The sequence below is a fragment of the Tachypleus tridentatus genome, unplaced genomic scaffold, assembly GCF_004210375.1.
Source record: "Tachypleus tridentatus isolate NWPU-2018 unplaced genomic scaffold, ASM421037v1 Hic_cluster_2, whole genome shotgun sequence".
In the NCBI taxonomy this organism is placed as follows: Eukaryota; Metazoa; Arthropoda; class Merostomata; order Xiphosura; family Limulidae; genus Tachypleus; species Tachypleus tridentatus.
The window spans coordinates 24,504,165-24,519,256 of NW_027467782.1; the positions used below are offsets into that span (position 1 = coordinate 24,504,165).

At 30.6% G+C, this 15,092-nt stretch overlaps 1 long non-coding RNA gene across 1 annotated transcript; it reads left to right on the forward strand.

Moving 5' to 3' along the window:
- The first annotated feature begins 162 nt into the window (after positions 1-162).
- Positions 163-14,791, forward strand: LOC143242739 (uncharacterized). The gene is made up of 3 exons (XR_013023191.1): positions 163-329; positions 3,452-3,538; positions 14,162-14,791. It is a non-coding gene; the product is annotated as an uncharacterized LOC143242739 (long non-coding RNA).
- Positions 14,792-15,092: the final 301 nt, after the last annotated feature.

A 15,092-nucleotide genomic window follows, 5' to 3' on the forward strand; every position in this document is an offset into this window, starting at 1 on the left:
TCACCTTTTAACCTCATAATACTGTTAGAATTACAAAATATTCCATTCTACTAACAATGACAAGAATATAAGCATACGTACGCTTTTAATATTCTTATGACGAGAATTTTGCAGATTCGCGGCACTTTTTTGAATTGTAGAGGTCGCTTCGATAACACATGTAGCTTACTTAGCAGGTCACTGACAATTTGCAAGCAAAATATTGCATTCAATACGTTGGGGTTAAAAGATATGATGCAGTAAAATGTTTATATATTTATTTATGTGAAGTGATGCCCCCAAGGAAAAACCAAACGAATCAGGAAAGAAAATTTACAAGAAGAAAAAAAGTGAAACATATTTAAATTTTATTATCGTGTACAAGGACATTGTAAATATTAACCAGTGCAATATTTGTACTTGTAAAAATGTACTGTAACTTGAATTTATCGTAGCTGCTAAGCCTAATGCTGGTCTGTGAGGGTTAATACGAAAACGAGTTAGTTAACCACATAATTAATAATTGTTCATTCTCATTACAAGTAGTGTCTGCCGAATTATGCAAGTAGATTTGGACAACATTTTAAAATGAAATTATTGGTATATAACTTATAAGTAGGGACTACATAAATTGTAAATTTACAATTTTTAGACTTTAAAGGCAATGGTGAAAAACGTGCTTTGAATTGTGGCTCTATTGTAATCAGAAAAAGGTATTTCTAGTGGTTGAGTGAGTCCTACAGGTTATTATGGTTTTATTCTTACTGTCGCTTCTACACGTGAAGCAACTAGTAAAGCTTCAAGAGCACTTAACAGGGCAAGTACTTCTCTTTATAACTTAATTGTATTAATGACTCTTTAATTGTATTAATGACTCTTTATGTGCAAGTTTTAAACTATGAAAAACTAGTTTTTATAATATTAAATAGTTTTTCATTAAAACAAATTCAGACACAAGACCAAAAACAGCATGGGTAGATAATTGCACTTTGCAGTCACTTCGGATCTTTAGTTAATTGGTTGATACCTTTACCAAAACCTGATTGGCCAAAATACAGATAACTGTTGCACACTTTGTGAAAATTTGATCTACAGCTGGCCACAAAACAGATGTCAACATGCTACAACATTCAGTGATTAAGTGTGCTGATCCTGTATTGATAAAGTAACATTGATACAGGAAAAGAAGAAAGTGACTTGTAAGTTCAAAGTGACAGTGTAGATGTAATGGTTCAGACTTAGAGGTCAAAATGGCACAAAAAGCAGGTGTGAAAGAGCTGCAAGGTAAATTAAAGTATGAAGAAAGAGAAAAGGAAGGACTGATTCATCTATTCCACTGGAGAGTGATGAAGATGAAATGCCTAGCAGTACTTCTGAGGATCCCATAGAGTTTGTGACACTGAATGAATGATGCAGATAATCCAAGAATTGAAGTGTAAAAGCAAGACGTTGTGGTATTTCAACATGGCACAGGAGCAATGCCGGTTCAATTTGGTATTGAATGCACAACAACATTAAACTTTCCAAATCAAGAAGCTCTATGAAAAGCATCAAGTTTCAGTGCTCTTAAAAAGAACAGTTCATTGCTTGCATTCTGTATGGCAGGATTAAGGATTCTTTGTACTATGTTACTTCCAGGAGATCCAGATGATCTTATGAACATGACTGGAAATACAATTAAATCTGATGATACAAAACTATTCTCATATGCCAATAATGTGCAACAAGTTTTGCCAGAAAAAGTTATACTTGCACTGATATTCTAGTCAATGATGTTTAAAGAAATGAAAGATAGATTGAAGAACAAACTTTTGAAATAGCTAGATGAGAATTATCCCACTGATGTGAAGGTCATGGCCTTTGTACCTACTCTGAAAACTAAAAGTAAGAATGAGAACAAATAGTTAATAACATAACATACACATCTTCCAAGTTTACTACTGTGTACTATGGGAGTCAAAAACTTGCAATAGCATTACTAAATCTGCATTTTTTTTTCATAAAACTTTGTAGGAGATTTTTGTTCAACCAGAAAACTAAAAGTGAGTTTTAGCTCATTCTAGAATGATGTTATTTATTAAGGATAGCCATTCAGCACAAATCCTGGGTGTCTGGCTTGTGGAAGCAGTGTTAAAAATTTGCAAACAGTCTAAAAAAAGTTGATTTATTTATATCAACCATTTGTAATTTTAATGTATATGAACAGAAACTAAAATAAATGGTTATCTGTGTTGATGGTGGCACTATTTTTCTCTCACTTTGACTATTTGAATTAGATTTACATTGCTTAGCTTTAGGCCAGACCATAAAATAACTTGTTGTTGCAAAATTCATGGTTAAATTTCAAAATTTCTTAATCAAAATGAGAATTGATACATCAGTTAGTTTCATTCAAAGTAATCAATTAATTTTATGAAAATAATCAACTTGTGTGTCCAATTATTACCATCTTCAATATTCAGTAATCAAAAAATTAATCTTTTTAGAGGCAGTTCACGTCTTGCACAGAAAGCTGTCTTTTTATGTCTGCCTTAGAAATTTCCATGCTACTTGTGAATTTCTGCTGATTGTGTGAGTGACTAATTTCCTCACACAGGTTGTGTAGTAATGATGGATTACAGTCATGTTGACTAATTGTTTTTCAAATTACATTGTGATGCTTCTTGTTTGGTGATATTGTTTTGTCTGGTGCACATGAGATGGTGTGTCAGGTAAAGATGAGACTGTTTCTTGTTTCTGTTTTTTTATAGTATTATTTGGCTAGTGTATGAAATATGTTTTTGAAATAACCAAATACTTTGTTGAGGTCAGAAAATGACTGATTTGGGGTATATTCAGTGGTGATGCACACCAACACACACACACACACATCCTAAATAGATCAGATGAATTTAAATTGGGTCTGGTAAATGCAAATTCTGGGTGTTATTTACCTCATTTTACTGCTTTAATATCGTGCTGAAAAGGTGTGGTCAGTTCTTATAAACTTATGAGAAGACAGTGCATTAGCATTCAAAATATTAGTCTACAAGGTATCCAAGGCTACCTTAACTTTTACCAGTGTTTGAAACTGCAAAATTTTGTGATGGCCTTTTAACATGTCTTTAACACTTTGTAATTTCATAATTATCATCAACATTGTTTGTAGAAAAGTATGAAGAAAAACAGTATGAAAGGCTGTGTAAAATAATACTTCCATATAGTTATCTTATAAGTACCACATTAATGTCAAATTCATAAAGTGTAATTTTCATCTTAACAGCTGTCACATTTTCTTTATTTTTAATGACCATTTATTACATAATATGTTTTGAATATTTTAAAACTCTAATTATCTTTGTAATGCATAATTTGTTTACTTAATCAGTGAAATAGTATGCCATGTTTATTAAAGTTATTGATACTTGATACAAAGGTTCAAACAAATTGTTGGTAATATAAGAGTAATCACACTCTACTCACATTACCTTAGGTAGATCAACAAGTAGGAAGAAAAAGAAGGAAATTGAGGACCTGAACTTGATATTCAAATCTGTAATAACACAGAAAGATGAGAAAGGTAAAATACTACTCTTTATATTGTGAAATAGGTTTTTTCTGTCACCTTTCCTTGCTTGTGGAGAATGAAGTTAATGTTAGATAACACTGCACAACAAAGTTTTTGCTTCTTTAACACTGTTGGGTGTTCCTTATAGATTTTTGGCTGCTGATCATGAAAATCACATCCACATTTGCCCATTATGTACAGTTTCATTGAAATCTTCAGTTTTGCTACAATGTGAAAACAATATCAGGGCAACTGGAATCCATCAATGCTTGCTGACTACTGTTGGACACTGCAACGTGATGCACAGGACATTGAATACAAACAAAAATCAGGAGCAAAACACTTTTAATTATGTTGAACTTAATAGCGTATTAGAAACATAAACACAATTAAATAAGTTATTGCCAGTAAACAGTTAACTGTCTATTTCTCAAAGTTTCTACTGATGAAGCAAAACCAAAACTATATTTGTGCATACCAACCAGATACCTGTCACAATCAGCAAAACCTTTTCAGGAAGCAAAAAATTAAAAAAAAATTGTTGTGCAGTATAATTTTTGTATGCAGTATAAAGGTTTATTTTATTTTTACCTAATACAAATGCTAGATTAGACAAGCTTTCCCATAAGTTATTTCTATGTAATTCAATAGAGAGTGTGAGCAGGAAATTCTGAAATTTGTATATTCCCATTGTTGTATCACTTTCCAGTAACATAACAAGTATGTGATATGTATCTTAGGACAACTGGTGATACCAAAACAAAATTGAGAACAATGTTTTGACCTTCTTAGGTCATCTCTAGATTAACAAAGGAGGGGGGATTGCAACAGTTGTTCTGAAATACATTTTTACTTCAAGTTAGTTTCTTGTCATCATGAAATACTTGATATATTGTTAATCACTTAACCTCCCCCTACATGTTGATATGGCATGTTTTTGTAAACATATAAATACAAAAATTTTGATTTTTTTTTTCCCCATTATTGCTTTTGCTTGTTTTGAAGTGGTGTAAAATGAGCAGGAGAATATGTCAATGTGAGGTTTCATAGTACTAAAAAACATAGGATTTTATAGTTAACTGAAGACTTTTAAAAATTACTACATAAAATGTTATTAATACAGATTATCTTTGGATACATCAATGATCTGGCTGTCTAAGTTGGTCATAAAGGTTTTTAAGATATTATTTCTTAGAAATAGCAAATAATATAAGTTGAATCTTTCAAACTGAGTTATTCAAGAAAAAGTTAAAATACTTTCCAGAATTATTATGGTTTTTTATACCTTATGTATTATATAGAAACTGAAATACATCATGATGTATTCTACCATATTAATATTGCTCTTGATATGTAGTCTTAAATGTGTTTAAAGATGGGACCTCTTTGCTTTCTACTTTTAGAGATACATTTCCCTGACATAAGTGAGGATTTTTTTAGCATTAGTCATAAATAAATAATTTCTAAAGTGTGGAACATCAGGTTTACAATTTCACCCATTTAAAGTTCTAAATATTTATTTTTCATTATTTTTTTTAAGGTCTGGCACTAAAATTGTACTAATGTATAACTTGTAATTATAAATATTTATTCTTTATCAGTGAGAGTTAAATATTTACTTTTGGAGTGGTTGGAAAGAAATACAGTTTTATTCCATATGAGTTCTGCAGTTATAACACTTTGCAGAGACATAAATCAGGTAGATAATTGTGACTAACCAACAATAATTGGCTTCATAACTACAATGACATTATTTACATAGCTAAAACTCATTCAAAACAAAAGGCATAAGCTATTATATTACTGTAACTTCATTGAATGTTATTTTTTATACATTTTAAAAATGCATGTTGGTACATTTTATCTGTTTTTATAACTTTAAAAATTAAAACAACTTATGTAACAAGTGTGTGGTGCAAGTATTGTGTACATATTAACTGAAAGCATGAATTCTTATACTGTACATAGCTATCTTTAATATTAAATTAGTTTTCATAATTTTTGTGTGTTTTTCAATAGTTAGGTCACTGATACTCTTAGGGTGAATTAAAACAAGTGTTCAAAGTCTGCTTTATGTAAATCACACACCACATCATTGAAGTGTTTTATCTTGTTACTCTCAACAAGGCTACAGTTCAGTTATATTCATCTCTTGCAGAAAGGTGATATAACTATTTTAATTTCAGGAACTGATCCTAAATCTGTACTGTATGTTTTTTATAAGTAAGAACAGTGTAAGAAGGTGACAAATGCAAGTTTTCCCACGATGATGTTGAAAATAAGAGTGAAAAGAAGAGTATTTATGTAGACTTGAGAGATGAAGGTAATGTAGTTTATTTTTTTATCTATGTATCTATTATCTGTTAACAACGTAAAGTATAAAGGTTTTTTAAATCAACTGTATGGTTTTCTGTGTTTGCATTATTAGTGTTAGGCTACTGAAGCATTTTAAGAGTTTAAATGTCCATCTCCAGTTGTACCTTTTAGAAAATTAATGTAGATAAATCTAATTCTGTTAAGGGTTTATATCTTTCATTTCAATTATAAAAGTTTAAATTATATATTTTTTTGGTCAAGATGAATTTTTATCTAATAAATAATTTGGATTTCAATCAGTTAATTATTACTTACTGCACTTGATAAACCAGAATAAACATATGATATCATAGAAGAATATTCCTACAGCTTTCAAATAGGCAAAAATATTTTAAGAAATAAAACCACAACAACAAAGAAACAAAATTCCTGTCTTTGATATTTTCCTCTTTTCCCTGAGCCTTACATTAAGAACATTTGTTCACAATCATGAGAGCTCTGGGTATCTAATATGTTGATAAACCAAATTACTGCTGCAGTAATATATGATCAGTGTATTGACGATAGAAATTCCCATTTTAGCTGAACATGCTTCTGGAAAGATTTCCAGGAATTTAGTTCAATGTTATATGCAGACTTTAATTTTCAGGAAATTAGATTCATGGGTTTGGCCAGTGATTTCTTCTTCTTTCAGTAAAACAATGTTTCTAAGTAAGAATGTAATCAATAAGAAGACATTTGGACTCTGTTTTTCTTTGTTTTTTTAACACTTTTTATTTTAGCCTGTCATATTCTACACCATTTCAAGAGTTTTAGTTTTCCACTACTTTTCATGCTTCCAAGTTGTTTGTTTTGGGAGAGAATTGCTCTTCTCATACTTTTGTTTCTGTTGATACCAGTTCTACCAGGGGACTGGTACATGTTGATAAACTTTACCACACTTCAAATCTGGTTGATATACCTATGGTAGTTGTGACTCAGATGTCATTTGTGTGGCTTTACTCTTAGTTACACATGGGAGAATTGAGTATTTCATGTCATTAATGTATGGATTTTGGTAAGTTAGATATTTATATGTTCTTTATCACCTAAGTTATTTTAAATGAATTGTAAATGAGATGTTGATTATTAATTGTGTTATTACTAGATACATTTAATCACTTTGCAAGTACATTAATCTTACATACTTTGTGGTCTCGACAGATTTCATGGCTTTGTTAGTTCATTATTAGTAATTTCACTCGGTATGTTTAGGTGTAGATTGTTTGTAAGTTACAATTATTACTACTAGTAACATATAATTATTTTATTTTTCAAAATTGTTAATCATGTGCTAAACCATTTTCCCTTCATAATCCACAATTTAAAATTCTTCCCCACAGTGTCCACTTCATTGCCCTAAATCATGTTTTCCATTTCAGGACTTTCCTGTTTGTTTGGACAAACCTCAATTCTTTTTTCACTCTATGATAATTTGTGCTCTTCTCTTTATGAATAACTAGATAATGTTTGCTTTTACTCATTCACAGTCCATAGACCACACTCCACTGATTCTACAAGATACAATAGAGGGAGGATTCCTCATGACAGTGGGGGAAATCCATTCTTAACTCCTCTCAATAACCCATTCATTTGGGTAGTTTTCTTCTTTTCAACCTCATTTGGGCCTAGCCTTCTCCTTTTCAGGTTTGGAACAAGCAGTTCACATGTTCTTCACCTCATATTTCTTGCAGTTAAATGTATTCTATCTTTGTGGGGATGTGGACTATGGATCAAACTTGTATGTATTCACTTTAGTGGGAACTGTGAGATCAGTGAAACTTCTTACCCATACACACTGCCTGCATCCATATACTAGTAACAACATTTACTAGTTCATGTCTTGCATTATGTATTGTATGTTATAAAATGTTTTTCATTTTAAGTTTAATTTTCTTCATCAGTAAAACTTGTGATTTCTTTACTAATGTGATGTTAACGTGCATCTGCTTACAGAAGAACTGAATCATTTAACCAATCAAAATAAGTGTTTGTAATAATTATTTTAGCAATTAATCAAAATTATGATTGAATCAGTTGTCATGTTGATAATAAACTAATTAAAATTAATGTTTCTAGTTATTCCAAATATCTAGATGATCAAAATATTTGTTAGGTACAAACTTACATAAGAGGCAGGTGTGGGGATGCTTTACGACTTCCATTTCCATTAAATTTACTATTCCTGTCATTGCTACTGCAAAGCTACAGAAGCTATCTATCACTGCACCAATTTTGAACCATTGACTGTCAACTTTCTGGCTATTTTAATAATAAGGTGTAAATTTATTGTATTTTGATTTTTTCTCACACTGTGTGATGTTTTTTGCTTTACAATTGTATCACTATTATTTAAAGTTGTATTAGTGTGAGCACATTTAGAGCAGGAGCCCAAGTGGTCCAGTCATTCATATTTTTAGTATTTAATAACTGTATTCTTCAGTTATGTATGAGAGAATGCAGGTGAGGTGAAGGGATCCATAGGGGTAAACATTATGCACATTTTTCAGAAATTAATAATAATATTGTTTTTGTTAAATATGAATTTAAGGTAGAGATCAAGGGAGTTGAAACCCCATCCCTTCTAGCTATTCTTTTTTTCTTTTTTTGAAAAGTAATCCCTGTATCATTTAATGTTTTTTTATCTGTGGGGTCTTAACTCCCTCCCTCCATTTCCCCTTCATTTAATTAGGAAAACAGTCAATAGTATTGAAAATAAATATTAGGTTTCAATATCTGTTTGATTGGTCTATTAATTACCTTTATTATTATTTATTTGAATTTACTTTATTTTGAATCTGTAACAGTCAGATGTAGCTTCAGCCATTAACTTATGAATACAATTATATGAACATCAACTGAATGTTTCCTGGTAAATTATCAGGCCTTGGCTTTTCCAGAAATTAACAGTGTGCATGCATTCTAGACTTTATGGAGATTTGTTTTTATTAAAGGTAGCGTTATTTTTTCTGAATTTATAATGCACAGTGGAGGGATTAGACATTTTCATTGTTGGTTGGTTAGCTTGGCATTTCATGGTGCAAAAAACAACTAGGCTGTCTGCACCAGACATTTTGGTAATGAAGTTGGAAAAAATTACCTTTTATCTAAATGATAATAAAAAAAATATTATTTTAACAAAAATTTATGGTTATTATTTCTTACATCATTTGTAGCCCTTATATTTATGACACTTGTAGCTCTTGTAACATATACCTACTTTAAAATCTGTTTTTCATTGTTTGAAAGTTATAATGTCACAAAATGTTTTAGTACTGTTGATATCAAAATAAGTAAAAATGCAAGTGACAAAAAAAAGAATTGAAAACAGATTGATGTTTGGAAACACTAAAATGTGAATAGAGGTGTAGACATGGTTTTCCTTTCAAAATATAATAATTTATTTCAATTAAAGTTTAAAATGTTTGTTTTTATTTTCCAATTGATCACATTAGTAGAAATAAAGATATAGATTTTAAGTTGTTCATTACAACCTATATGAACTAATAATAATAGACTTTCTAATTAATTTTATCACTAATTACTTGTAACACAGGTATAAATAATAAAAACAATGAATGTGATGTACACTTATTAATTAAACCACTAGAAGTCTAATTGGACCCCCTCTTCATAAAAGAAGAAACTATTCTTGCTATGATAACAATTGTTGAGAAAGTTTAAATGTACTTGGATATAGCACATAGACTATCGTGTGTTGATAAAGTTAAAATATAGGTTGTTTTTTGTACCTTTGTAAAGTTTCTTTTGTTGTGAATTCTGAATGTATTTGTGTATAAAATTATATTTTAAAGCTATAGAAATTTTCTTCAAAGAGAAAATATATGATAACTTTGCATAAGGTAAGTAAGCTTATACAGTTTAAAGATGGGTTGAACTGATAACAAATCTTATTAAAAAGTTTAACATGATAATGAATGTATAGTGTTTGGAAAAGGTTTTGTCATCATCAGGAAGATAGGCCTTGTGCAACTAACAACATGTTATCAGACCCTCAGATACCTACAATGAAGCTTAGTGGGTATGGTAGATGCAGTATTTGAAGTCCTGTTACAACCACGCGGCAATAGGTCCAGTTAAACCACAATGACTGAAAAGCGAAGTCGCCAACAGCTCAGAGCTGATGATGTCTATAGGTGTGTGCTAATATTTATACAATTCCATAAAATATTGGATTATCAATTTAAAAATAATACTTTAATTGTGATCACTTTTTCACGGTTACAGGATTAAGTTTAATGTATGGAGGAGGTGTGATTGGTGTAATGGCAGCCTCCATAAAGCTGGCATACAGGCGGATAAGGTAGATTAAGGCCAATTTCTACGTAATATATTCTAGTTATTTCCCAAATTAAAACAAATCCTTTTTTAAATCTCCTTGAAGTTATAAAGCCAGGATTAAATTTGTAAGCCACGTTTTGCACTTTAAATTAGCGGTGAGCAGCGATAATCCTCGCTCATATTCGTCATGTCAGTGTCAACGACAAGGAGAGTGTGAGAAACTTTAGAAAGCCAGGTAGTAGATTTAATACATCAAAATTCTGGGACAAGACTTGCTACAGCGGCTTAAGCAATTTAGGGTTTAATGGCTCCACTGTACCTTACAAAGCAGGAAGCTGAGGCAATGTTGGAAGCTGGAATTGTTAAGCCTTCAAATTTAGCCTACCATTTACCAGTTTTAATCACAAAAAAAGATTAGAGATAGGTTAACTGTTTCTAAATAAATTTCCAAAAGCTGAATCTTGTGATGAAGTTCAACTCTGAAACTATGGACAACCTAGAAATTATAAGGTCAGGTTCTCTTCAAAGATCAACCTCAGTAAGGTTATTACCAAATCCTAATGAAGACAGGATTTACAGAGAAGACAGCATTTTAATACTAGATGGATTTACCAATTTCAGCAGGTGCCAAGTCAACTCTGCAGAAACATTCAACTGTATGATAAGGATGATGCTGTGCAACACCACCAATATCAAGCACTATGCAGATGCCATCCTGACACTGTGAAATGGGATAACAACAAAATGTTTTGTTACCAACTGGAATATAGAAAGTTTAATAACTAAAATATCAGAAAGCTCACAAATAAGTCTGTTTTTTAATATTTATACATTATGAGTGTCAGTATCAGTTTTTTTAAATAGATGAATGTGTTTCATGGTAACCACAAGTTTCATCACATGTTAAGTATACCATCACTGAGATGTTTTGAGAGAACAAACCAAATGCATCACCTTTTACAGTTACAAATTTATATATGATCTGTACATGTCTGACTGTCAAGTTTTAAATGACAAAATGTATTTTCTGTGTGTTTAATGCTTAAAACAACATTAAATAGAAATATTTTATAACTTATGTACTTTCCATCTAAGTGGTATTGTAAACAAGTTAGAAAATCTTGATTTTCTGTATTAGAACTTACTTTTTTTTAGTGGGGTTTCTTCTTAAAATGCTTAACAAGTTTACAATTTTGTAAATTAGTTCTGTTTAAGGATTTAAACATCTACAGTTTGTATTTATTACCACCAGTTAAGAGTACTTATGAAAGAAGCAAAAATTATGCAAGGACAACATTAAATAATGTTCCTCTTCTTTTTTTGTTACTAAATCCCTAATAATCTCATTAGATAAGAATTGTGTGCCTCTACTTTGTGGAAAATAATTCCTTGAATTCCTTGAACTGATCAATTACACTCAACCCATTAGTACCACACCTTTTATAACCCATACAAGAAAAGCACATGCTTACTCCTTAATTTTTCAACCACAACATTATTCTAACGTGATATCATTTTTAATTTTTTTCTTTCACTCTGTTTTTTTTCCACTAATTTTTAAATTACCCTTAATTTCACATGACAGCTTTCATCTTTTTAACAGTTGCCATTTTTAGTTAAATAATTTATTTATCTTCATTATTTGAACAAAATAAACATTCTAGAACATTACTTAATAAATATTTACAATATCACAATATCTTGCAATTTCCTACCATATTCACTAAATAGTAAAATTGTACAATTTGATGACAGTATTTTATTTGGTGAACATATTAAAATATGTTTACAAACACTGCAACTTAATAAAATCATAATGTGTTTATTAAAAAGTAAAACAGTAACTATAAACAGAGCATCAACCAAATAACTTTATTATGCTTTAAGCAATCTCAAGTTATGCAACCTCTTTGCTTCATACAATATACATTTCAGTGTATAGGTATATTATTAAACCTGATGATGACAAAACTTTTTCCAAACACTATACATTCATTATCATGTTAAACTTTTAATAAGATTTGTTATCAATTCAACCCATCTTTAAACTGTATAAGCTTTACTTACCTTATGTAAAGTTATCATATATTTTCTCTTTTGAATAAAACTAAAACTATAGCTTTAAAATATAATTTTATACACAAATACATTCAGAATTCACAACAAAGGGAACAGAAAGATAAGTAATTAATATGATTTTAATCTGTAATTTTTGATATTGCATTAGTTTTAGAACTAGCGCTCACACCCACGAAATGTGTAAAGCTAAAATTCAATGTCGGATGCTGATCAAACTCAAAACTAGTAGTAGAGGTAGTTGTAAGTTAATTATTGCAAATACAATTTAAAGTTCTTCAAAGTGTGTATGAGACTAGGATAAATGGCTCATTTATTATCTGAGTTCACAATATTTTGTGACACAATAACTTGTAAGTTATTCAAAATTTCGAATATTTGTTGGACATCAGTTTGTTTGTTTAGAATTAAGCACAAAGCTGCACAATGGGCTATCTGTGCTCTGTCCACCAGGGGCATCAAACCCAGATTTTAGTGGTGTGAGTCTGCAGACATACCGCTGTGCCATTAGGGGCTTGGACATCAGTATGAGCAATTTTCTAACATCTAAATTGAATTTTATTAGGTGTCAGTTAAGTCCTCAAATGTTACCTAAGAGTATTAATAATAGACGTAATACACTTAGCAGATTAAGTGAAAAATGTTAATTCTTAAAGCTTTTGTCTTTGATTGATAATATAGTATCAAAGAAACTGCTGTTGTGGCATATAATACAACTCATTTAGGACATTCATTTGAAGCATTCTTGGAAATTTCATACACACACATATATATTCTTGTGGGATCACTGGCCATTAACAGGGAGCCAAAGGGTCTAATATTACTGAAGATGAAAACATTTTTTAAATTGTTCAGTTACTTATTTTGCTTATGCTTGTGATTTTTTGGATAAAATACAAATAATTTTCACAATAAAATGTTATTACGTAAATTTCAAATATTTGCACATTTTATAGAAATGTAATATAAAACATTTTCACCATTTTAGTGCTAATTTGATAAAAAAAATACGTATATACTGACTATACTTCATATATGTATATATAGTCATAAACTATAGCAGTTTATAAAATAATTTTTAAAAATATTTTAAGTGTAATATTTTTATCATTTGAGTTATCTATGATTACACAAGATAACATCTACACTCTCACATAATTTTGAAAGGTATTTTTTTGAACATTTAATTATTTTCCTATTGTAAATAATATGATATGATGATGGATTTCTGATGAATCTTTGTAGGTAATGGAGCCTTTTTAACAATAAAATATTGTTTTCACTGCATAATGCTCCTGTCTTACTGGTAAATATCAGTTATTCTCTTTGAAATGAAACATCTGTTTTCAATTGCCTAACTTTAAACTTCATACAACTTTTGAACCACTTACTTAATCAAATAAAATTCTGGTTCTTATTCCATAGTATCAACTATTATTTGTATCTTGATAAAATTATTGCAAATATTAACAACAAAGGCACCATATATAAATATACTCTTTAAAAAAAGAAAGGCAAAGGGATATTTTTGTTATTTTAAAGAGAAATATATATAATAACGTTACAAGCTCAGAGTATGTGATGTTACGCGTGTTAAGGCACTGATTGTCAGACCAAAATGACAATAAAAGTTGTGCACTTTGAAAACGGAGGAAAACATCGGATTTTCGCCAAAACGCATGCGTATCAATAAATTTGTTTGAGAGATCTGCAAAAAACGGCTCGTTTGGGTTGAGAAAATATTTTACATAGAAGAGCGAACAACGTTTCGACCTTCTTCGGTCATCGTCAGGTTCACAAAGAAAGAGGTAACTGACGAAAGCTACCTGAGTGTCGGAGATGTAGAGAGGCGGTATTAGATGTTTGAATATATAATTTATTTATTTTATTATATTAATATAGCACCATCACAAGGCTATGGAATCGTCACCAACAACATGGATCAACTCGTGACCGTCCACGATCTGGCAGACCTCGTGTGACCACGCCCGCACAGGATCACTACATCCGGTTACGTCACCTTCGGGATAGGACCACCACTGCGACGTCTACTGCTTCAACAGTCCTTTTGCACATTCGAGGGAATCTTACGGACTTAAGCCTTTGCAGACTTTGGATGTTCAGCAGTGACTGTGCAAAGTTTCACACATGTCACACAGAACTACCCGGAATAAACTTGTTAACAATATGTCTTATATTCTGCCTTTTGCGTTTCTTTTTTTGAAGACTATATGTTTTGAATCCCATTAGAAAATAATAGTGGTGTAAAGGTTTAAAATTATTTAAGTATGATTATTTACACACATTGAAAACCTTCAGTAGTTTAATGTATTTGATTGAGGTGAAAAAAGCTAAAAAATTAGGAATCGTGTTTTTAGAGAAATTTATAATTTGAAAACAAGAAGGCTATTTTAACCTTGATATAAGATTTTGATGTGGGCTACCATTGCATTTAATAGCTTATAAGGCTCACTGGCATACAACAACTACAGTAGTGGTTGGAATACTATTGATGTCAGTAGTTTGTTATTACAACAGTTTTATGATATGAAGTTTGTGAATGTTAACTTAGAAAAGGTATTCACTCCATAACAACTGTTATACAAGTGTTCATTGTCTGTTCCTTAGTAGAACAGAGGTTAGTGTTTGAATTTATAATGTTAAAGTCAGGGTTTGGATTCCCTTGGTAGACACAGCAGATAGCCTTGTTGTTGCTTTGCTATAACAAAACAAACACATTCTGTCTGATATGTCTAGAATATTATCTACCATCCACTCACCGTGTTGTCTGACTGAAATTATATATGAATGAAATCATTAGATCATTAATGCA